Source organism: Pseudophryne corroboree, chromosome 8, assembly GCF_028390025.1.
Source record: "Pseudophryne corroboree isolate aPseCor3 chromosome 8, aPseCor3.hap2, whole genome shotgun sequence".
Lineage (NCBI taxonomy): Eukaryota > Metazoa > Chordata > Amphibia > Anura > Myobatrachidae > Pseudophryne > Pseudophryne corroboree.
Genome location: NC_086451.1, coordinates 457178364 through 457204653, shown reverse-complemented (window position 1 = coordinate 457204653; position 26290 = coordinate 457178364). Strand labels below are relative to the sequence as shown.

The 26290-nt window shown below is 40.3% G+C and overlaps 1 protein-coding gene and 1 non-coding gene across 10 annotated transcripts in view; both read left to right on the top strand.

The window, feature by feature from the left end:
- LOC134949628 (class I histocompatibility antigen, Gogo-OKO alpha chain-like) overlaps nucleotides 1-26290 on the top strand; it is a 433106-nt gene that overhangs the window by 132028 nt on the left and 274788 nt on the right. The window lies entirely within an intron of this gene.
- On the top strand, nucleotides 5794-5912 carry LOC134950146 (5S ribosomal RNA). Its single transcript, XR_010183200.1, has one exon. It is a non-coding gene; the product is annotated as a 5S ribosomal RNA (ribosomal RNA).

Genomic DNA, 26290 nt, shown 5'->3' with positions numbered 1-26290 from the left:
GTTATACTGGTCATTTCCTCATGTGTCTCATTACATTATACTGTCCTGTACTCAGTGGTGTAACAATAGGAGAGAAGAGAAGAGAGGTGACACCACACATTATATACACTGTATCTATCTATATACCTGTATCACATTTACATTACACCTCATCATACATCCCTATCAGTTATACTGGTCATTTCCTCATGTGTCTCATTACATTATACTGTCCTGTACTCAGTGGTGTAACAATGGGAGAGAAGAGAAGAGAGGTGACACCACACATTATATTCACTGTATCTATATACCTGTATCACATTTATATTACACCTCATCATACATCCCTATCAGTTATACTGGTCATTTCCTCATGTGTCTCATTACATTATACTGTCCTGTACTCAGTGGTGTAACAATGGGAGAGAGGATCTGGAGAAGAGAGGTGACACCACACATTATATACACTGTATCTATATACCTGTATCACATTTATATTACACCTCATCATACATCCCTATCAGTTATACTGGTCTTTTCCTCATGTGTCTCATTACATTATACTGTCCTGTACTCAGTGGTGTAACAATAGGAGAGAAGAGAAGAGAGGTGACACCACACATATACACTGTATCTATCTATATACCTGTATCACATTTATATTACACCTCATCATACATCCCTATCAGTTATACTGGTCAGTTCCTCATGTGTCTCATTACATTATACTGTCCTGTACTCAGTGGTGTAACAATGGGAGAGAGAAGAAGAGCGGTGACACCACACATTATATACACTGTATCTATATACCTGTATCACATATATATTACACCTCATCATACATCCCTTTCAGTTATACTGGTCATTTCCTCATGTTCTCATTACATTATACTGTCCTGTACTCAGTGGTGTAACAATGGGAGAGAGGAGAAGAGAGATGACACCACACATTATATACACTGTATCTATATACCTGTATCACATTTATGTTACACCTCATCATACATCCCTATCAGTTATACTGGTCATTTCCTCATGTGTCTCATTACATTATACTGTCCTGTACTCAGTGCTGTAACAATGGGAGAGAGGAGAAGAGAGGTGACACCACACATTATATACACTGTATCTATATACCTGTATCACATTTATATTACACCTCATCATACATCCCTATCAGTTATACTGGTCATTTCCTCATGTGTCTCATTACATTATACTGTCCTGTACTCAGTGGTGTAACAATGGGAGAGAGGAGAAGAGAGGTGACACCACACATTATATACACTGTATATACCTGTATCACATTTATATTACACCTCATCATACATCCCTATCAGTTATACTGGTCATTTCCTCATGTGTCTCATTACATTATACTGTCCTGTACTCAGTGGTGTAACAATGGGAGAGAGGATCTGGGGAAGAGAGATGACACCACACATTACATACACTGTATCTATATACCTGTATCACATTTATATTACACCTCATCATACATCCCTATCAGTTATACTGGTCATTTCCTCATGTGTCTCATTACATTATACTGTCCTGTACTCAGTGGTGTAACAATGGGAGAGAGGAGAAGAGAGGTGACACCACACATTATATACACTGTATCTATATACCTGTATCACATTTATATTACACCTCATCATACATCCCTATCAGTTATACTGGTCATTTCCTCATGTGTCTCATTACATTATACTGTCCTGTACTCAGTGGTGTAACAATGGGAGAGAGGAGAAGAGAGGTGACACCACACATTATATACACTGTATCTATATACCTATATCACATTTATATTACACCTCATCATACATCCCTATCAGTTATACTGGTCATTTCCTCATGTGTCTCATTACATTATACTGTCCTGTACTCAGTGGTGTAACAAATGGAGAGAAGAGAAGAGAGGTGACACCACACATTATATACACTGTATCTATCTATATACCTGTATCACATTTATATTACACCTCATCATACATCCCTATCAGTTATACTGATCATTTCCTCATGTGTCTCATTATATTATACTGTCCTGTACTCAGTGGTGTAACAATGGGAGAGAGGATCTGGAGAAGAGAGGTGACACCACACATTATATACACTGTATCTATATACCTGTATCACATTTATATTACACCTCATCATACATCCCTATCAGTTATACTGGTCATTTCCTCATGTGTCTCATTACATTATACTGTCCTGTACTCAGTGGTGTAACAATGGGAGAGAGGATCTGGAGAAGAGAGGTGACACCACATATTATATACACTGTATCTATATACCTGTATCACATTTATATTACACCTCATCATACATCCCTATCAGTTATACTGGTCATTTCCTCATGTGTCTCATTACATTATACTGTCCTGTACTCAGTGGTGTAACAATGGGAGAGAGGAGAAGAGAGGTGACACCACACATTATATACACTGTATCTATATACCTGTATCACATTTATATTACACCTCATCATACATCCCTATCAGTGATACTGGTCATTTCCTCATGTGTCTCATTACGTTATACTGTCCTGTACTCAGTGGTGTAACAATGGGAGAGAAGATCTGGAGAAGAGAGGTGACACCACTCACTATATACACTGTATCTATATACCTGTATCACATTTATATTACACCTCATCATACATCCCTATCAGATATACTGGTAATTTCCTCATGTGTCTCATTACATTATACTGTCCTGTACTCAGTGGTGTAACAATGGGAGAGAGGAGAAGAGAGGTGACACCACACATTATATACACTGTATCTATATACCTGTATCACATTTATATTACACCTCATCATACATCCCTATCAGTTATACTGGTCATTTCCTCATGTGTCTCATTACATTATACTGTTCTGTACTCAGTGGTGTAACAATGGGAGAGAGGATCTGGAGAAGAGAGGTGACACCACACATTATATACACTGTATCTATATACCTGTATCACATTTATATTACCCCTCATCAAACATCCCTATCAGTTATACTGGTCATTTCCTCATGTGTCTCATTACATTATACTGTCCTGTACTCAGTGGTGTAACAATGGGAGGGAGGATCTGGAGAAGAGAGGTGACACCACACATTATATACACTGTATCTATATACCTGTATCACATTTATATTACACCTCATCATACATCCCTATCAGTTATACTGGTCATTTCCTCATGTGTCTCATTACATTATACTGTCCTGTACTCAGTGGTGTAACAATGGGAGAGAGGAGAATAGAGGTGACACCACACATTATATACACTGTATATACCTGTATCACATTTATATTACACCTCATCATACATCCCTATCAGTTATACTGGTCATTTCCTCATGTGTCTCATTACATTATACTGTCCTGTACTCAGTGGTGTAACAATGGGAAAGATGAGAAGAGAGGTGACACCACACATTATATACACTGTATCTACCTGTATCACATTTATATTACACCTCATCATACATCCCTATCAGTTATACGGGTCATTTCCTCATGTGTCTCATTACATTATACTGTCCTTTACTCAGTGGTGTAACAATGGGAGAGAGGAGAAGAGAGGTGACACCACACATTATATACACTGTATCTATATACCTGTATCACATTTATATTACACCTCATCATACATCCCTATCAGTTATACTGGTCATTTCCTCATGTGTCTCATTACATTATACTGTCCTGTACTCAGTGGTGTAACAATGGGAGAGAGGATCTGGAGAAGAGAGGTGACACCACACATTATATACCCTGTATCTATATACCTGTATCACATTTATATTACACCTCATCATACATCCCTATCAGTTATACTGGTCATTTCCTCATGTGTCTCATTACATTATACTGTCCTGTACTCAGTGGTGTAACAATGGGAGAGAGGATCTGGAGAAGAGAGGTGACACCACTCACTATATACACTGTATCTATATACCTGTATCACATTTATATTACACCTCATCATACATCCCTATCAGTTATACTGGTCATTTCTCCTTCATCCACTAGGGGCCACTGGAGTGTAGTTACAATGGGGAGATAGTAGGTGGTATTGGTAGCTGGCACTTTAAAAATTCTCACACTGTGGCTAGCTCCTCCCCTACTATCTCCCCTCCAAGCCAGTCTTAGTTAAGTGCCCGAGGTAGCTGGTTCACTTGGGTTTAGCTGAAGAATTTTCTTCTTTTTTCTTTATTATTTTATTTTTCTTACACACTCACAGACTGGCAGCTCTGCCACTGCCAGTCTGCACCGTGGGAGCTGCCGGCGGGGTCCCATCGCAGCTGCGTGCGGCTAGGGATGGGCCCCGGCTGAGGGAGACACTGAGCTCTCCTGAGTTGGCGGACACCGCTGCGTGCGGCGCGTGTCGCGGCCACTCCATCCAGCAGAAGATTCCGGCAGCATGGCAGCGGTGAGTATCAAAAATGGTCGGACACCGCTGCGTGCGGCTTGTGTCGGGACCACCCCACCACAGAAGATTCCGGCTGGACGCCGCTGCGTGCGGCGTGTGTCGGGGCCGATCCACCAAGAACACAGTGGTGAGTGAAGTATACTTTATTTGTGGTGGCTATGTATGTTTTTAGAGCAATGCACTGTTTATTGTTGTACAACCCACTCCAGAAGGGCTCTCTGGGGCTGTAATGTACTTTATTGTATCCTTACCTGTCCTCCTCATGGAGAAACAGACAGGATGATTGGGGGAGGCTGAGTATGTGTTTATACAACCCTGACTGAAAAACGTGTGTGTGTCATTCTGATAACCCTCTGCTCCCCCAGCTCCCCGCACCCCCCGCACAGATCCCCACTCAGCGCGACTCACAGAGCCGGCACAGGGATCCCGCTCGAGCGCAAAGCAATGTTTAAATTTGGCGCCTTGTACGGAGGGGGCGGAGCTAAGTCCCGCTCTGTAGAGCGAGCTCAGCGCTCCCTGCTCCCAGGCGGCGACTCGCGCTCTGTTCAGCGCAACACTCCCCGGCGGCGGCTAGCAGATACAGGGCTCTACTAGCGCTGTATAGCGGGCTCAGCGCTCAGCGCTCCCCGGCGGTGACTCGCAGGCCCAGCGGAGGGTACAGCTCGCTTCCCGCTTAGTTTTGCAATAAGGCGCCATAGCCGGGGGGCGGAGCTAACTCCTGCTCTGTACAGCGGGCTCAGCATTCTCCGCTCCCCGGCCACTGTTATAGTGTAATAGGCATTTATGTGAGTTTAATGCACATGGTGCTGAGGAGAATGTGATATAGTCAGAGTGGCTCAGCACTAATCCAGTTATCCACTATATAGATTTTATCGCATAGCCCAGAGGAGTTTCACTCTGGCGGCCATTTCCTCCCTGCACAGACCTGGCTTCATATTTGCAGTGTCTCCTATAGCCCAGTGGGCTAATCTTGCATACTCAGAGACAAATACAAATAAAGTCCCAGGTATATTAACAGTTAACCCGCTTTACTCAGCGGGCTCCCAGGTCTCCCGTCGCTAGGCAACAGCTCTGGGATTTGTAACTTTTCGATACTTCAGGCTGCTGAAATATAGATACATTCCTCCTGCAGTAGACTCCTCTACCCAGCATTTTCCTACTTGCAAATCAGGGAACCTGCTCTATTACAGTAGCTGGGACTCAGCTCAATAATAATTAAAAGGATCTACTGTGCAGTATTTATTTACCTACGGTGTGTGTGTATATATACATATATAGTTATGTTTGTGCATGTATATATATAGATATATATATTTAAGTGCGTGTAGGTATGTATATAGATAAATCCATAAAATACCAGATATAGGGGATAAAAGCCTACGGCCACACCACCCTGAACACGCCCGATCTCGTCTGATCTCGGAAACTAAGCAGGGTCAGGCCCGGTTAGTACTTGGATGGGAGACCGCCTGGGAATACCAGGTGCTGTAGGCTACTTCCGCAATGTTTTCTAATAACAACATCTTGCACATAACATTTTCCCCCATTTTTCTCACAGGCTGGTCACCATTTTGAAAAGCCAGCGGAACCTCAGAGAAACATCTGGTGCACCTTAATTAGCGGTACACTAAATACAGGGCGGGGTGTTGCCTTCCCTTTATTATTCCTTGTTGTCACTAGTTACTAATGCTATTTGTAATTGTGGAATGCGTGTAAGGCATCAGACAAATAGCGCTGCGGCTCAGTACGCTAGTAGCGGGTATCTGAACAGGGGTTTGAATCCAAACAAAACTTTAAGGAGAACTCCTATAGCCTAGGGCTAAGACTCCTGTCCCACAGCGCAGCGTTGCTGGTTCAGGTCTCCGCTGCTCCAGAAAGTTTATTTTAATCGTATCGGTCACTACACATTATAGTGCAGACCTTACGTAGGGCTCTGTTTATTTAACCCACCTTTTCTCCTTTCGTTTGTCTCTCCTGGGATAGTCGAAGAATTCCCTCTTAGGTGTGAAGTATGCGGCGGAGCCATCTGCTTCGCCCTCCACGCACCTGCACACCCCTGTTTGATCAATGATGCAGGTAATGTCACTATTAACCAGACAATAGCTCATCAGGTAAGCCCTTGGACTTTGGTTTCCAAGGTCACAGGATCAAATCACAGCGGGACCAAACACACCTTTCCAAAAAGAAACTTTGCTAACATTCCATGCATTACTGATGTCTGTTTTCTGTGGATCTGAACCAGTGTCTCAGAATATACAGGTACATAATACAGCAGTTCATCTGATACTGCAGGTAAAGGAGGAGGACACGTCAAGTCCATCAGGGTTCCACGCCATTGACGAAAATGACAGCGACTGGTTCAGTTTCGGATGAGCTGGGCAGGCTCCGGTAGGCGGCCGACAGACACCCGAATACACAATATCAGGTATCAAACAAGGTTTGTTTTCCTATCTTTTCCCCGCAGATGGCAGGAGATGGTATCAGAACCTCTCTAGGGTATACACCTCGGTGTATCGCCGGTCCATCAAGCCGCCGTTTTCCTGAGGCAACCTTGCTCAGGGATCCATCGACATATGCGGCAGCATAGTTCTACCGTATCCGGAGCAGGTAGGTTGGGGAACAATTGTCCTCTAGGTTACAGGATGCTTCGCATCAGGATCAATTGATACTTTGATACAGGTCAGAATCACGATTCTGCTTTATGTTCCTTGGAGGTCTCCATGTCTACAGACTCGGACCCTGCATCTTCGCTTGGGCTGTCTTAACCCGACGACCTCTGGGGCTACGACAGTGACAAGTAAACATGAAATCCTACGGGGCAGATGGTTCTGGGGAAGGAACTTTCTGCAGGATTTCTTGAACCAATGGAGGTAGGTCCACTTTGATTTCTCCTACTACTGCCCCAGCTCCAAGACAGACCTTTACTGGTCTTCCCTTTAGATTTTTTCGTGCCCTTTCAGGTTTTTGACTCCACACGGGTGATATCTTCGTCGCCAGGGGTTCTCAGGGTAAAAAGGCTGAAGCAGAGGTTCAACATCCTCAGTCCAGTCTGATTTTATGTCATCCTATACACCCATTACACCTGCAGGGTCCCAGGGTAGGCGCAGGTCGATGGGAGAAGGCTTGGGCGGTTACAACCGTCTCAGGAGTCCCTCGGCATGGGTCGGCTGATTTACGATGACAAGAGAGTCATACTGCAGGCTGCGCTCCATAGGTTTCTAACCGCAAAGGGTGTTGATCCCTGTTTTACACATATCATTTGAATTAGGACAGTTCTCAGGCCTTTGTTTTCTTTTCACGTTCCGAAGCCAAGTGGCTCGGACAGGCCTATTCTGGCCTTACAATCCTTTTAGTCTGTGATTGCTAGTTTAAACAAGAAAGGGAGTTTTACGTGTCCCTTGTCTTCAGAGATGCCTGTTTACTGATTTCCGTTGGACAGGCTTTTCTCAGATTCCCCCTTAACAGGATTCTCATTTTCACTGTAAGTCCTTTACTCTTCTCTCTTCCGCTCCCACAGAGTTTAGGAAGATAACAGAATAACTCTTTTTCAAGGGCAGTGGGTGACGTTGGTTCCCTAATGGGACAATTTACTGCTACTATCCCACTGTGTACATTAGGTGGCTTCTGAATATCCGGAGGATCCACGAGCTTCTGATTCGACACAGATCCAATTTATGCTCCGCATAGACGTTTCTCAACACGGTCCGTCAGAGGTTTTTTCATTCCTCGGCACCAGAGACTCTATTTCTTCAGTCAAGTTGCGACGTAATGAGTGGTCGCCTCCATTCCTCTCGGAACGGGGGACAACAATCTTGTTTCCAGATCAAGCCACCAGGTCAGACTCCTGGGTGAGGGAACATGCCCCGGAGTTTTGTCAGCTGGTCCGCTGTGGGCGGAGATTTCGGATCGACCTCAGGGCGTTCTGACTGACTCTTTAACCCTTTATTACTCTCGGACGGCAGTAGCCGTGGAGGCCCTCAGGGCTCCGGGGAGTTTTCTGGTTATTCTATCCTGCCTCCTTTTCTATTTCTACTTCATGTTCAGTAACACAGGAGGGGATTATGCGTGCTAGTCCTCTCGGTGGCGCTGGTTGGGCCACGCATGACTTGAAGATACAGATACGCCTGTTGTCAGTAGAGGAGCCTTGGCTCCTACCTCGACTGGACTGTCTACTTCAACAGGCTCCTTTTTTTTTCTCCTTGTTCAATTTTACACTGGTTTCGGTTACCCGTGTGACTGTTCACGAGACCTCAGAAGGGAGGAGTTCCCTAGTTCGGTTAGGCCTACTGGGCTCCGATTTCAGAAGTCTATTACCTCTTCTCGCTTTTGCCACTTTGGGAAAACTTTATGGAACATAATGAAGATAAAAGGGGGTTTTTCCCCCTTCTTCCAGTTACCATTCATCTTTGGTTTCTCTGGGAGGTTTTTTGCTCCGCTGCGCTTCAAACCACACTGACCGGAATTTTAGGTCTCTGCCTTTTTCGCTTTTCTTCCAAATGAGATTAGCCTAGCGGCCGTAAGTTCGGCCTCTTGTTCAGGGAGTACTCTATTGGCAACTCCCCGGGCTCGGCTTCGGCCTCAGCGGTCGTTTCTTCCAGAGGGGAGGTTCATTTTTCATATAAATCTGACACTAGTGGTTTTTCAATCCTCTCTGAATGTTGTCAGGGCTCGTCAACTCTCTCTACAGAGGTCTCAGGCTATTCGATGAAGTGTTTTTTCTTCTTTGCTTTGGACGATGCTCCCGTACTAAATAGCCGGGGCCCCAGCATATGCTGGACAGTTGGATACATCTGATCATCAGACAGTCTTCTTGGCGGTTACTAGGGAACCTCCGTTTTCCAATTCAGCGCGCTTTACGCGCATTGTAAGACCTTCGTGGGCAGCCGCCCGCGGGGTCTCCATGAATATTTTGTCGGGCGGCTACTTGGTCAAACCGACATTCGTTTTGTCAAATTCTACAAGTTTGACACTTTTACGGCCTCTGCATCACTGTTTGGCCGAGCAGTTTTTACAGGACTCTCAGCGCTTTCCCACCCGTTTTTTGGGAGCTCTGGGACGTCCCCATTGTAACTACACTCCAGTGGCCCCTAGTGGATGAAGGAGAAATCAGGATTTTGGTACTTACCGATAAATCCCTTTCTCCGATTCCACAGGGGCCACTGGACGCCCGCCCAGCGCTGTTTCTCCTGATTTTTGTTTGATTAACGATTGCAGATCACCATATGACTGCTTGTTGGGTTCAGGCTAGCCTGGTTTTTTGTCAGGTTCTGTTCCAGGTTTAGTTTGTGTTCGCCTGGTTTACAGGGCGTCGTTAACCTCCTCTACCTTACGGTTTGTTTATTACAGCTCTCCTCGGGCACAGTTTAACGTAGACTGGCTTGGAGGGGAGATAGTAGGGGAGGAGCTAGCCACAGTGTGAGAATTTTTAAAGTGCCAGCTACCAATACCACCTACTATCTCCCCATTGTAACTACACTCCAGTGGCCCCTGTGGAATCGGAGAAAGGGATTTATCGGTAAGTACCAAAATCCTGATTTCCTCATGTGTCTCATTACATTATACTATCCTGTACTCAGTGGTGTAACAATGGGAGAGAGGAGAAGAGAGGTGACACCACACATTATATACACTGTATCTATATACCTGTATCACATTTATATTACACCTCATCATACATCCCTATCAGTTATACTGGTCATTTCCTCATGTGTCTCATTACATTATACTGTCCTGTACTCAGTGGTGTAACAATGGGATAGAGGAGAAGAGAGGTGACACCACACATTATATACACTGTATCTATATACCTGTATCACATTTATATTACACCTCATCATACATCCCTATCAGTTATACTGGTCATTTCCTCATGTGTCTCATTACATTATACTGTCCTGTACTCAGTGGTGTAACAATGGGAGAGAGGATCTGGAGAAGAGAGGTGACACCACACATTATATATACTGTACCTATATACCTGTATCACATTTATATTACACCTCATCATACATCCCTATCAGTTATACTGGTCATTTCCTCATGTGTCTCATTACATTATACTGTCCTGTACTCAGTGGTGTAACAATGGGAGAGAGGAGAAGAGAGGTGACACCACACATTATATACACTGTATCTATATACCTGTATCACATTTATATTACACCTCATCATACATCCCTATCACTTATACTGGTCATTTCCTCATGTGTCTCATTACATTATACTGTCCTGTACTCAGTGGTGTAACAATGGGAGAGAGGATCTGGAGAAGAGAGGTGACACCACACATTATATACACTGTATCTATATACCTGTATCACATTTATATTACACCTCATCATACATCCCTATCAGTTATACTGGTCATTTCCTCATGTGTCTCATTACATTATACTGTCCTGTACTCAGTGGTGTAACAATGGGAGAGAGGAGAAGAGAGGTGACACCACACATTATATACACTGTATCTATATACCTGTATCACATTTATATTACACCTCATCATACATCCCTATCACTTATACTGGTCATTTCCTCATGTGTCTCATTACATTATACTGTCCTGTACTCAGTGGTGTAACAATGGGAGAGAGGAGAAGAGAGGTGACACCACACATTATATACACTGTATCTATATACCTGTATCACATTTATATTACACCTCATCATACATCCCTATCAGTTATACTGGTAATTTCCTCATGTGTCTCATTACATTATACTGTTCTGTACTCAGTGGTGTAACAATGGGAGAGAGGATCTGGAGAAGAGAGGTGACACCACACATTATATACACTGTATCTATATACCTGTATCACATTTATATTACACCTCATCATACATCCCTATCAGTTATACTGGTCATTTCCTCATGTGTCTCATTACATTATACTGTCCTGTACTCAGTGGTGTAACAATAGGAGAGAAGAGAAGAGAGGTGACACCACACATTATATACACTGTATCTATCTATATACCTGTATCACATTTATATTACACCTCATCATACATCCCTATCAGTTATACTGGTCATTTCCTCATGTGTCTCATTACATTATACTGTCCTGTACTCAGTGGTGTAACAATGGGAGAGAGGAGAAGAGAGGTGACACCACACATTATATACACTGTATCTATATACCTGTATCACATATATATTACACCTCATCATACATCCCTATCAGTTATACTGGTCATTTCCTCATGTTCTCATTACATTATACTGTCCTGTACTCAGTGGTGTAACAATGGGAGAGAGGAGAAGAGAGATGACACCACACATTATATACACTGTATCTATATACCTGTATCACATTTATATTACACCTCATCATACATCCCTATCAGTTATACTGGTCATTTCCTCATGTGTCTCATTACATTATACTGTCCTGTACTCAGTGCTGTAACAATGGGAGAGAGGAGAAGAGAGGTGACACCACACATTATATACACTGTATCTATATACCTGTATCACATTTATATTACACCTCATCATACATCCCTATCAGTTATACTGGTCATTTCCTCATGTGTCTCATTACATTATACTGTCCTGTACTCAGTGGTGTAACAATGGGAGAGAGGATCTGGAGAAGAGAGATGACACCACACATTATATACACTGTATCTATATACCTGTATCACATTTATATTACACCTCATCATACATCCCTATCAGTTATACTGGTCATTTCCTCATGTGTCTCATTACATTATACTGTCCTGTACTCAGTTGTGTAACAATGGGAGAGAGGAGAAGAGAGGTGACACCACACATTATATACACTGTATCTATATACCTGTATCACATTTATATTACACCTCATCATACATCCCTATCAGTGATACTGGTCATTTCCTCATGTGTCTCATTACATTATACTGTCCTGTACTCAGTGGTGTAACAATAGGAGAGAAGAGAAGAGAGGTGACACCACACATATACACTGTATCTATCTATATACCTGTATCACATTTATATTACACCTCATCATACATCCCTATCAGTTATACTGGTCATTTCCTCATGTGTCTCATTACATTATACTGTCCTGTACTCAGTGGTGTAACAATGGGAGAGAGGAAAAGAGCGGTGACACCACACATTATATACACTGTATCTATATACCTGTATCACATATATATTACACCTCATCATACATCCCTATCAGTTATACTGGTCATTTCCTCATGTTCTCATTACATTATACTGTCCTGTACTCAGTGGTGTAACAATGGGAGAGAGGAGAAGAGAGATGACACCACACATTATATACACTGTATCTATATACCTGTATCACATTTATGTTACACCTCATCATACATCCCTATCAGTTATACTGGTCATTTCCTCATGTGTCTCATTACATTATACTGTCCTGTACTCAGTGCTGTAACAATGGGAGAGAGGAGAAGAGAGGTGACACCACACATTATATACACTGTATCTATATACCTGTATCACATTTATATTACACCTCATCATACATCCCTATCAGTTATACTGGTCATTTCCTCATGTGTCTCATTACATTATACTGTCCTGTACTCAGTGGTGTAACAATGGGAGAGAGGAGAAGAGAGGTGACACCACACATTATATACACTGTATATACCTGTATCACATTTATATTACACCTCATCATACATCCCTATCAGTTATACTGGTCATTTCCTCATGTGTCTCATTACATTATACTGTCCTGTACTCAGTGGTGTAACAATGGGAGAGAGGATCTGGAGAAGAGAGATGACACCACACATTACATACACTGTATCTATATACCTGTATCACATTTATATTACACCTCATCATACATCCCTATCAGTTATACTGGTCATTTCCTCATGTGTCTCATTACATTATACTGTCCTGTACTCAGTGGTGTAACAATGGGAGAGAGGAGAAGAGAGGTGACACCACACATTATATACACTGTATCTATATACCTGTATCACATTTATATTACACCTCATCATACATCCCTATCAGTTATACTGGTCATTTCCTCATGTGTCTCATTACATTATACTGTCCTGTACTCAGTGGTGTAACAATGGGAGAGAGGATCTGGAGAAGAGAGGTGACACCACATATTATATACACTGTATCTATATACCTGTATCACATTTATATTACACCTCATCATACATCCCTATCAGTTATACTGGTCATTTCCTCATGTGTCTCATTACATTATACTGTCCTGTACTCAGTGGTGTAACAATGGGAGAGAGGAGAAGAGAGGTGACACCACACATTATATACACTGTATCTATATACCTGTATCACATTTATATTACACCTCATCATACATCCCTATCAGTGATACTGGTCATTTCCTCATGTGTCTCATTACGTTATACTGTCCTGTACTCAGTGGTGTAACAATGGGAGAGAAGATCTGGAGAAGAGAGGTGACACCACTCACTATATACACTGTATCTATATACCTGTATCACATTTATATTACACCTCATCATACATCCCTATCAGATATACTGGTAATTTCCTCATGTGTCTCATTACATTATACTGTCCTGTACTCAGTGGTGTAACAATGGGAGAGAGGAGAAGAGAGGTGACACCACACATTATATACACTGTATCTATATACCTGTATCACATTTATATTACACCTCATCATACATCCCTATCAGTTATACTGGTCATTTCCTCATGTGTCTCATTACATTATACTGTTCTGTACTCAGTGGTGTAACAATGGGAGAGAGGATCTGGAGAAGAGAGGTGACACCACACATTATATACACTGTATCTATATACCTGTATCACATTTATATTACCCCTCATCAAACATCCCTATCAGTTATACTGGTCATTTCCTCATGTGTCTCATTACATTATACTGTCCTGTACTCAGTGGTGTAACAATGGGAGGGAGGATCTGGAGAAGAGAGGTGACACCACACATTATATACACTGTATCTATATACCTGTATCACATTTATATTACACCTCATCATACATCCCTATCAGTTATACTGGTCATTTCCTCATGTGTCTCATTACATTATACTGTCCTGTACTCAGTGGTGTAACAATGGGAGAGAGGAGAATAGAGGTGACACCACACATTATATACACTGTATATACCTGTATCACATTTATATTACACCTCATCATACATCCCTATCAGTTATACTGGTCATTTCCTCATGTGTCTCATTACATTATACTGTCCTGTACTCAGTGGTGTAACAATGGGAAAGATGAGAAGAGAGGTGACACCACACATTATATACACTGTATCTACCTGTATCACATTTATATTACACCTCATCATACATCCCTATCAGTTATACGGGTCATTTCCTCATGTGTCTCATTACATTATACTGTCCTTTACTCAGTGGTGTAACAATGGGAGAGAGGAGAAGAGAGGTGACACCACACATTATATACACTGTATCTATATACCTGTATCACATTTATATTACACCTCATCATACATCCCTATCAGTTATACTGGTCATTTCCTCATGTGTCTCATTACATTATACTGTCCTGTACTCAGTGGTGTAACAATGGGAGAGAGGATCTGGAGAAGAGAGGTGACACCACACATTATATACCCTGTATCTATATACCTGTATCACATTTATATTACACCTCATCATACATCCCTATCAGTTATACTGGTCATTTCCTCATGTGTCTCATTACATTATACTGTCCTGTACTCAGTGGTGTAACAATGGGAGAGAGGATCTGGAGAAGAGAGGTGACACCACTCACTATATACACTGTATCTATATACCTGTATCACATTTATATTACACCTCATCATACATCCCTATCAGTTATACTGGTCATTTCCTCATGTGTCTCATTACATTATACTATCCTGTACTCAGTGGTGTAACAATGGGAGAGAGGAGAAGAGAGGTGACACCACACATTATATACACTGTATCTATATACCTGTATCACATTTATATTACACCTCATCATACATCCCTATCAGTTATACTGGTCATTTCCTCATGTGTCTCATTACATTATACTGTCCTGTACTCAGTGGTGTAACAATGGGATAGAGGAGAAGAGAGGTGACACTACACATTATATACACTGTATCTATATACCTGTATCACATTTATATTACACCTCATCATACATCCCTATCAGTTATACTGGTCATTTCCTCATGTGTCTCATTACATTATACTGTCCTGTACTCAGTGGTGTAACAATGGGAGAGAGGATCTGGAGAAGAGAGGTGACACCACACATTATATATACTGTACCTATATACCTGTATCACATTTATATTACACCTCATCATACATCCCTATCAGTTATACTAGTCATTTCCTCATGTGTCTCATTACATTATACTGTTCTGTACTCAGTGATGTAACAATGGGAGAGAGGATCTGGAGAAGAGAGGTGACACCACACATTATATACACTGTATCTATATACCTGTATCACATTTATATTACACCTCATCATACATCCCTCTCAGTTATACTGGTCATTTCCTCATGTGTCTCATTACATTATACTGTCCTGTACTCAGTGGTGTAACAATGGGAGAGAGGAGAAGAGAGGTGACACCACACATTATATACACTGTATCTATATACCTGTATCACATTTATATTACACCTCATCATACATCCCTATCACTTATACTGGTCATTTCCTCATGTGTCTCATTACATTATACTGTCCTGTACTCAGTGGTGTAACAATGGGAGAGAGGATCTGGAGAAGAGAGGTGACACCACACATTATATACACTGTATCTATATACCTGTATCACATTTATATTACACCTCATCATACACCCCTATCAGTTATACTGGTCATTTCCTCATGTGTCTCATTACATTATACTGTCCTGTACTCAGTGGTGTAACAATGGGAGAGAGGAGAAGAGAGGTGACACCACACATTATATACACTGTATCTATATACATGTATCACATTTATATTACACCTCATCATACATCCCTATCACTTATACTGGTCATTTCCTCATGTGTCTCATTACATTATACTGTCCTGTACTCAGTGGTGTAACAATGGGAGAGAGGATCTGGAGAAGAGAGGTGACACCACACATTATATACACTGTATCTATATACCTGTATCACATTTATATTACACCTCATCATACATCCCTATCAGTTATACTGGTCATTTCCTCATGTGTCTCATTACATTATACTGTCCTGTACTCAGTGGTGTAACAATGGGAGAGAGGAGAAGAGAGGTGACACCACACATTATATACACTGTATCTATATACCTGTATCACATTTATATTACACCTCATCATACATCCCTATCAGTTATACTGGTCATTTCCTGATGTGTCTCATTACATTATACTGTCCTGTACTCAGTGGTGTAACAATGGGAGAGAGGAGAAGAGAGGTGACACCACACATTATATACACTGTATCTATATACCTGTATCACATTTATATTACACCTCATCATACATCCCTATCAGTTATACTGGTAATTTCCTCATGTGTCTCATTACATTATACTGTTCTGTACTCAGTGGTGTAACAATGGGAGAGAGGATCTGGAGAAGAGAGGTGACACCACACATTATATACACTGTATCTATATACCTGTATCACATTTATATTACACCTCATCATACATCCCTATCAGTTATACTGGTCATTTCCTCATGTGTCTCATTACATTATACTGTCCTGTACTCAGTGGTGTAACAATAGGAGAGAAGAGAAGAGAGGTGACACCACACATTATATACACTGTATCTATCTATATACCTGTATCACATTTATATTACACCTCATCATACATCCCTATCAGTTATACTGGTCATTTCCTCATGTGTCTCATTACATTATACTGTCCTGTACTCAGTGGTGTAACAATGGGAGAGAGGAGAAGAGAGGTGACACCACACATTATATACACTGTATCTATATACCTGTATCACATATATATTACACCTCATCATACATCCCTATCAGTTATACTGGTCATTTCCTCATGTTCTCATTACATTAATACTGTCCTGTACTCAGTGGTGTAACAATGGGAGAGAGGAGAAGAGAGATGACACCACACATTATATACACTGTATCTATATACCTGTATCACATTTATATTACACCTCATCATACATCCCTATCAGTTATACTGGTCATTTCCTCATGTGTCTCATTACATTTTACTGTCCTGTACTCAGTGCTGTAACAATGGGAGAGAGGAGAAGAGAGGTGACACCACACATTATATACACTGTATCTATATACCTGTATCACATTTATATTACACCTCATCATACATCCCTATCAGTTATACTGGTCATTTCCTCATGTGTCTCATTACATTATACTGTCCTGTACTCAGTGGTGTAACAATGGGAGAGAGGATCTGGAGAAGAGAGATGACACCACACATTATATACACTGTATCTATATACCTGTATCACATTTATATTACACCTCATCATACATCCCTATCAGTTATACTGGTCATTTCCTCATGTGTCTCATTACATTATACTGTCCTGTACTCAGTGGTATAACAATGGGAGAGATGATCTGGAGAAGAGAGGTGACACCACACATTATATACACTGTATCTATATACCTGTATCACATTTATATTACACCTCATCATACATCCCTATCAGTTATACTGGTCATTTCCTCATGTGTCTCATTACATTATACTGTCCTGTACTCAGTGGTGTAACAATAGGAGAGAAGAGAAGAGAGGTGACACCACACATTATATACACTGTATCTATCTATATACCTGTATCACATTTATATTACACCTCATCATACATCCCTATCAGTTATACTGGTCATTTCCTCATGTGTCTCATTACATTATACTGTCCTGTACTCAGTGGTGTAACAATGGGAGAGAGGAGAAGAGAGGTGACACCACACATTATATACACTGTATCTATATACCTGTATCACATATATATTACACCTCATCATACATCCCTATCAGTTATACTGGTCATTTCCTCATGTTCTCATTACATTATACTGTCCTGTACTCAGTGGTGTAACAATGGGAGAGAGGAGAAGAGAGATGACACCACACATTATATACACTGTATCTATATACCTGTATCACATTTATATTACACCTCATCATACATCCCTATCAGTTATACTGGTCATTTCCTCATGTGTCTCATTACATTATACTGTCCTGTACTCAGTGGTATAACAATGGGAGAGATGATCTGGAGAAGAGAGGTGACACCACACATTATATACACTGTATCTATATACCTGTATCACATTTATATTACACCTCATCATACATCCCTATCAGTTATACTGGTCATTTCCTCATGTGTCTCATTACATTATACTGTCCTGTACTCAGTGGTGTAACAAATGGAGAGAAGAGAAGAGAGGTGACACCACACATTATATACACTTTATCTATCTATATACCTGTATCACATTTATATTACACCTCATCATACATCCCTATCAGTTATACTGATCATTTCCTCATGTGTCTCATTATATTATACTGTCCTGTACTCAGTGGTGTAACAATGGGAGAGAGGATCTGGAGAAGAGAGGTGACACCACACATTATATACACTGTATCTATATACCTGTATCACATTTATATTACACCTCATCATACATCCCTATCAGTTATACTGGTCATTTCCTCATGTGTCTCATTACATTATACTGTCCTGTACTCAGTGGTGTAACAATGGGAGAGAGGATCTGGAGAAGAGAGGTGACACCACATATTATATACACTGTATCTATATACCTGTATCACATTTATATTACACCTCATCATACATCCCTATCAGTTATACTGGTCATTTCCTCATGTGTCTCATTACATTATACTGTCCTGTACTCAGTTGTGTAACAATGGGAGAGAGGAGAAGAGAGGTGACACCACACATTATATACACTGTATCTATATACCTGTATCACATTTATATTACACCTCATCATACATCCCTATCAGTGATACTGGTCATTTCCTCATGTGTCTCATTACGTTATACTGTCCTGTACTCAGTGGTGTAACAATGGGAGAGAGGATCTGGAGAAGAGAGGTGACACCACTCACTATATACACTGTATCTATATACCTGTATCACATTTATATTACACCTCATCATACATCCCTATCAGATATACTGGTCATTTCCTCATGTGTCTCATTACATTATACTGTCCTGTACTCAGTGGTGTAACAATGGGAGAGAGGAGAAGAGAGGGGACACCACACATTATATACACTGTATCTATATACCTGTATCACATTTATATTACACCTCATCATACATCCCTATCAGTTATACTGGTCATTTCCTCATGTGTCTCATTACATTATACTGTTCTGTACTCAGTGGTGTAACAATGGGAGAGAGGATCTGGAGAAGAGAGGTGACACCACACATTATATACACTGTATCTATATACCTGTATCACATTTATATTACACCTCATCATACATCCCTATCAGTTATACTGGTCATTTCCTCATGTGTCTCATTACATTATACTGTCCTGTACTCAGTGGTGTAACAATGGGAGAGAGGAGAAGAGAGGTGACACCACACATTATATACACTGTATCTATATACCTGTATCACATTTATATTACACCTCATCATACATCCCTATCAGTTATACTGGTCATTTCCTCATGTGTCTCATTACATTATACTGTCCTGTACTCAGTGGTGTAACAATAGGAGAGAAGAGAAGAGAGGTGACACCACACATTATATACACTGTATCTATCTATATACCTGTATCACATTTATATTACACCTCATCATACATCCCTATCAGTTATACTGGTCATTTCCTCATGTGTCTCATTACATTATACTGTCCTGTACTCAGTGGTGTAACAATAGGAGAGAAGAGAAGAGAGGTGACACCACACATTATATACACTGTATCTATCTATATACCTGTATCACATTTATATTACACCTCATCATACATCCCTATCAGTTATACTGGTCATTTCCTCATGTGTCTCATTACATTATACTGTCCTGTACTCAGTGGTGTAACAATGGGAGAGAAGAGAAGAGAGGTGACACCACACATTATATACACTGTATCTATATACCTGTATCACATTTATATTACACCTCATCATACATCCCTATCAGTTATACTGGTCATTTCCTCATGTGTCTCATTACATTATACTGTCCTGTACTCAGTGGTGTAACAATGGGAGAGAGGATCTGGAGAAGAGAGGTGACACCACACATTATATACACTGTATCTATATACCTGTATCACATTTATATTACACCTCATCATACACCCCTATCAGTTATACTGGTCATTTCCTCATGTGTCTCATTACATTATACTGTCCTGTACTCAGTGGTGTAACAATGGGAGAGAGGAGAAGAGAGGGGACACCACACATTATATACACTGTATCTATATACCTGTATCACATTTATATTACACCTCATCATACATCCCTATCAGTTATACTGGTCATTTCCTCATGTGTCTCATTACATTATACTGTTCTGTACTCAGTGGTGTAACAATGGGAGAGAGGATCTGGAGAAGAGAGGTGACACCACACATTATATACACTGTATCTATATACCTGTATCACATTTATATTACACCTCATCATACATCCCTATCAGTTATACTGGTCATTTCCTCATGTGTCTCATTACATTATACTGTCCTGTACTCAGTGGTGTAACAATGGGAGAGAGGAGAAGAGAGGTGACACCACACATTATATACACTGTATATACCTGTATCACATTTATATTACACCTCATCATACATCCCTATCAGTTATACTGGTCATTTCCTCATGTGTCTCATTACATTATACTGTCCTGTACTCAGTGGTGTAACAATAGGAGAGAAGAGAAGAGAGATGACACCACACATTATATACACTGTATCTATCTATATACCTGTATCACATTTACATTACACCTCATCATACATCCCTATCAGTTATACTGGTCATTTCCTCATGTGTCTCATTACATTATACTGTCCTGTACTCAGTGGTGTAACAATGGGAGAGAAGAGAAGAGAGGTGACACCACACATTATATTCACTGTATCTATATACCTGTATCACATTTATATTACACCTCATCATACATCCCTATCAGTTATACTGGTCATTTCCTCATGTGTCTCATTACATTATACTGTCCTGTACTCAGTGGTGTAACAATGGGAGAGAGGAGAAGAGAGATGACACCACACATTATATACACTGTATCTATATACCTGTATCACATTTATGTTACACCTCATCATACATCCCTATCAGTTATACTGGTCATTTCCTCATGTGTCTCATTACATTATACTGTCCTGTACTCAGTGCTGTAACAATGGGAGAGAGGAGAAGAGAGGTGACACCACACATTATATACACTGTATCTATATACCTGTATCACATTTATATTACACCTCATCATACATCCCTATCAGTTATACTGGTCATTTCCTCATGTGTCTCATTACATTATACTGTCCTGTACTCAGTGGTGTAACAATGGGAGAGAGGAGAAGAGAGGTGACACCACACATTATATACACTGTATATACCTGTATCACATTTATATTACACCTCATCATACATCCCTATCAGTTATACTGGTCATTTCCTCATGTGTCTCATTACATTATACTGTCCTGTACTCAGTGGTGTAACAATGGGAGAGAGGATCTGGAGAAGAGAGATGACACCACACATTATATACACTGTATCTATATACCTGTATCACATTTATATTACACCTCATCATACATCCCTATCAGTTATACTGGTCATTTCCTCATGTGTCTCATTACATTATACTGTCCTGTACTCAGTGGTGTAACAATGGGAGAGAGGAGAAGAGAGGTGACACCACACATTATATACACTGTATCTATATACCTGTATCACATTTATATTACACCTCATCATACATCCCTATCAGTTATACTGGTCATTTCCTCATGTGTCTCATTACATTATACTGTCCTGTACTCAGTGGTGTAACAATGGGAGAGAGGAGAAGAGAGGTGTCACCACACATTATATACACTGTATCTATATACCTATATCACATTTATATTACACCCCATCATACATTCCTATCAGTTATACTGGTCATTTCCTCATGTGTCTCATTACATTATACTGTCCTGTACTCAGTGGTATAACAATGGGAGAGATGATCTGGAGAAGAGAGGTGACACCACACATTATATACACTGTATCTATATACCTGTATCACATTTATATTACACCTCATCATACATCCCTATCAGTTATACTGGTCATTTCCTCATGTGTCTCATTACATTATACTGTCCTGTACTCAGTGGTGTAACAAATGGAGAGAAGAGAAGAGAGGTGACACCACACATTATATACACTGTATCTATCTATATACCTGTATCACATTTATATTACACCTCATCATACATCCCTATCAGTTATACTGATCATTTCCTCATGTGTCTCATTATATTATACTGTCCTGTACTCAGTGGTGTAACAATGGGAGAGAGGATCTGGAGAAGAGAGGTGACACCACACATTATATACACTGTATCTATATACCTGTATCACATTTATATTACACCTCATCATACATCCCTATCAGTTATACTGGTCATTTCCTCATGTGTCTCATTACATTATACTGTCCTGTACTCAGTGGTGTAACAATGGGAGAGAGGATCTGGAGAAGAGAGGTGACACCACTCACTATATACACTGTATCTATATACCTGTATCACATTTATATTACACCTCATCATACATCCCTATCAGATATACTGGTAATTTCCTCATGTGTCTCATTACATTATACTGTCCTGTACTCAGTGGTGTAACAATGGGAGAGAGGAGAATAGAGGTGACACCACACATTATATACACTGTATATACCTGTATCACATTTATATTACACCTCATCATACATCCCTATCAGTTATACTGGTCATTTCCTCATGTGTCTCATTACATTATACTGTCCTGTACTCAGTGGTGTAACAATGGGAAAGATGAGAAGAGAGGTGACACCACACATTATATACACTGTATCTACCTGTATCACATTTATATTACACCTCATCATACATCCCTATCAGTTATACGGGTCATTTCCTCATGTGTCTCATTACATTATACTGTCCTTTACTCAGTGGTGTAACAATGGGAGAGAGGAGAAGAGAGGTGACACCACACATTATATACACTGTATCTATATACCTGTATCACATTTATATTACACCTCATCATACATCCCTATCAGTTATACTGGTCATTTCCTCATGTGTCTCATTACATTATACTGTCCTGTACTCAGTGGTGTAACAATGGGAGAGAGGATCTGGAGAAGAGAGGTGACACCACACATTATATACCCTGTATCTATATACCTGTATCACATTTATATTACACCTCATCATGCATCCCTATCAGTTATACTGGTCATTTCCTCATGTGTCTCATTACATTATACTGTCCTGTACTCAGTGGTGTAACAATGGGAGAGAGGATCTGGAGAAGAGAGGTGACACCACTCACTATATACACTGTATCTATATACCTGTATCACATTTATATTACACCTCATCATACATCCCTATCAGTTATACTGGTCATTTCCTCATGTGTCTCATTACATTATACTATCCTGTACTCAGTGGTGTAACAATGGGAGAGAGGAGAAGAGAGGTGACACCACACATTATATACACTGTATCTATATACCTGTATCACATTTATATTACACCTCATCATACATCCCTATCAGTTATACTGGTCATTTCCTCATGTGTCTCATTACATTATACTGTCCTGTACTCAGTGGTGTAACAATGGGATAGAGGAGAAGAGAGGTGACACCACACATTATATACACTGTATCTATATACCTGTATCACATTTATATTACACCTCATCATACATCCCTATCAGTTATACTGGTCATTTCCTCATGTGTCTCATTACATTATACTGTCCTGTACTCAGTGGTGTAACAATGGGAGAGAGGATCTGGAGAAGAGAGGTGACACCACACATTATATATACTGTATCTATATACCTGTATCACATTTATATTACACCTCATCATACATCCCTATCAGTTATACTGGTCATTTCCTCATGTGTCTCATTACATTATACTGTCCTGTACTCAGTGGTGTAACAATGGGAGATAGGATCTGGAGAAGAGAGGTGACACCACACATTATATATACTGTACCTATATACCTGTATCACATTTATATTACACCTCATCATACATCCCTATCAGTTATACTGGTCATTTCCTCATGTGTCTCATTACATTATACTGTTCTGTACTCAGTGATGTAACAATGGGAGAGAGGATCTGGAGGAGAGAGGTGACACCACACATTATATACACTGTATCTATATACCTGTATCACATTTATATTACACCTCATCATACATCCCTCTCAGTTATACTGGTCATTTCCTCATGTGTCTCATTACATTATACTGTCCTGTACTCAGTGGTGTAACAATGGGAGAGAGGAGAAGAGAGGTGACACCACACATTATATACACTGTATCTATATACCTGTATCACATTTATATTACACCTCATCATACATCCCTATCACTTATACTGGTCATTTCCTCTTGTGTCTCATTACATTATACTGTCCTGTACTCAGTGGTGTAACAATGGGAGAGAGGATCTGGAGAAGAGAGGTGACACCACACATTATATACACTGTATCTATATACCTGTATCACATTTATATTACACCTCATCATACACCCCTATCAGTTATACTGGTCATTTCCTCATGTGTCTCATTACATTATACTGTCCTGTACTCAGTGGTGTAACAATGGGAGAGAGGAGAAGAGAGGTGACACCACACATTATATACACTGTATCTATATACATGTATCACATTTATATTACACCTCATCATACATCCCTATCACTTATACTGGTCATTTCCTCATGTGTCTCATTACATTATACTGTCCTGTACTCAGTGGTGTAACAATGGGAGAGAGGATCTGGAGAAGAGAGGTGACACCACACATTATATACACTGTATCTATATACCTGTATCACATTTATATTACACCTCATCATACATCCCTATCAGTTATACTGGTCATTTCCTCATGTGTCTCATTACATTATACTGTCCTGTACTCAGTGGTGTAACAATGGGAGAGAGGAGAAGAGAGGTGACACCACACATTATATACACTGTATCTATATACCTGTATCACATTTATATTACACCTCATCATACATCCCTATCAGTTATACTGGTCATTTCCTCATGTGTCTCATTACATTATACTGTCCTGTACTCAGTGGTGTAACAATGGGAGAGAGGAGAAGAGAGGTGACACCACACATTATATACACTGTATCTATATACCTGTATCACATTTATATTACACCTCATCATACATCCCTATCAGTTATACTGGTCATTTCCTCATGTGTCTCATTACATTATACTGTCCTGTACTCAGTGGTGTAACAATGGGAGAGAGGATCTGGAGAAGAGAGATGACACCACACATTATATACACTGTATCTATATACCTGTATCACATTTATATTACACCTCATCATACATCCCTATCAGTTATACTGGTCATTTCCTCATGTGTCTCATTACATTGTACTGTCCTGTACTCAGTGGTATAACAATGGGAGAGATGATCTGGAGAAGAGAGGTGACACCACACATTATATACACTGTATCTATATACCTGTATCACATTTATATTACACCTCATCATACATCCCTATCAGTTATACTGGTCATTTCCTCATGTGTCTCATTACATTATACTGTCCTGT